General features: G+C 48.7%; 1 non-coding gene across 1 annotated transcript; it reads left to right on the forward strand.

The window, feature by feature from the left end:
* The first annotated feature begins 590 nt into the window (after nucleotides 1-590).
* trnal-uaa (transfer RNA leucine (anticodon UAA)) lies at nucleotides 591-672 on the forward strand. Its single transcript has one exon. It is a non-coding gene; the product is annotated as a tRNA-Leu (tRNA).
* The last annotated feature ends 489 nt before the right edge of the window (nucleotides 673-1,161 follow it).

A 1,161-nucleotide genomic window follows, 5' to 3' on the forward strand; every position in this document is an offset into this window, starting at 1 on the left:
CACGGACACAGGTACATACAGACGCGCACACAGACACTCACGCACAGCTTTATAGACACGCACACTCCCACACTCACACATGCACCCCCTCACAGACTTAAGACACTCCGCACTCACTACACACACAGACACACACACACACACACTTTCTCACACTCACAACCCCCACCCCAGACAGACACACCCACACAGATAGACAAAGACCCACATGCACACAGATATTTTGTGGGTGAATTTGTACTTGCATGCAGTTTTTGTACTTTGCTCAAAAACTGCATTCATTCATGTAGAAATCTTGAGCTCAAAAACTGTATGAATTTATGTGAAAATTACTCCCTCTATTCTCTGCCCGTCTGCCTCATGACTTTTTAAAATTCTGTAAGGCCATTCCTCAGCCCTGAAGCCCCAGGGAAAACTGTCGAAGCCTATTCAGCTTCGTGCTATTGCCCAAATAGTGCAAACCTTGCAAACCCTTTCAAATACTTTCTAAATTGCACCACGTTCGTTACTGAATGCACGATCTGTTAGTGCTGAAGTGAAGCGACGCTGAAACATTAGTAATGACAATTTTGAGCGCTCTTTGCCTGTAGGGTAGCGTGGCCGAGTCGTTTAAGGCGCTGGATTTAAGCTCCAGTCTCTATCGAGTCGTGGGTTCGAATCTCACCGCTACCAAGATTGCAACTGCTCTTCTGCAGGCAGAGGAACTTAGCAGGCCCTGTATATTTGCGTTTGCAGCCGGTCAGGCCTCTAATCCAGACTGACTCTGAAAACTGTGGGACACTTTGCTGTCGGAGCCCCCTCATCTGCACTGCTTTACGATGAATATGTGGAAACTTTGGTGCCAGTTTCTGTGTCTCAAATAGTCAGCACGTTTGGCTGCAAGTTTGGTTGTTCGAGCCTGCCCTTCGCACCGAGCCTCAATGATTTCAGTTCAAGCATTGAGACCAACCATGTACCGACACTGCAACCACGAGAACTCAGCAGAGTCCGCAGCTGGATGTGGCCCCAATCTCTCCAAGGCCCCGCTGCCAACAGAAAGCGGCTACTGCAGCTTCAATCACCGGCTTCCTGCTCAGCCCTGGGACACAGCACATGGAAAATTCTTCCCCAGGAACGGCTCTTCCCGTGTGAGAGGGACAACAATTCTACTTTAAATTGAGA

This window comes from Chiloscyllium plagiosum, unplaced genomic scaffold, assembly GCF_037043375.1.
Source record: "Chiloscyllium plagiosum isolate Xiang-an unplaced genomic scaffold, Cpla_swu_hap1 HiC_scaffold_46, whole genome shotgun sequence".
NCBI lineage: Eukaryota > Metazoa > Chordata > Chondrichthyes > Orectolobiformes > Hemiscylliidae > Chiloscyllium > Chiloscyllium plagiosum.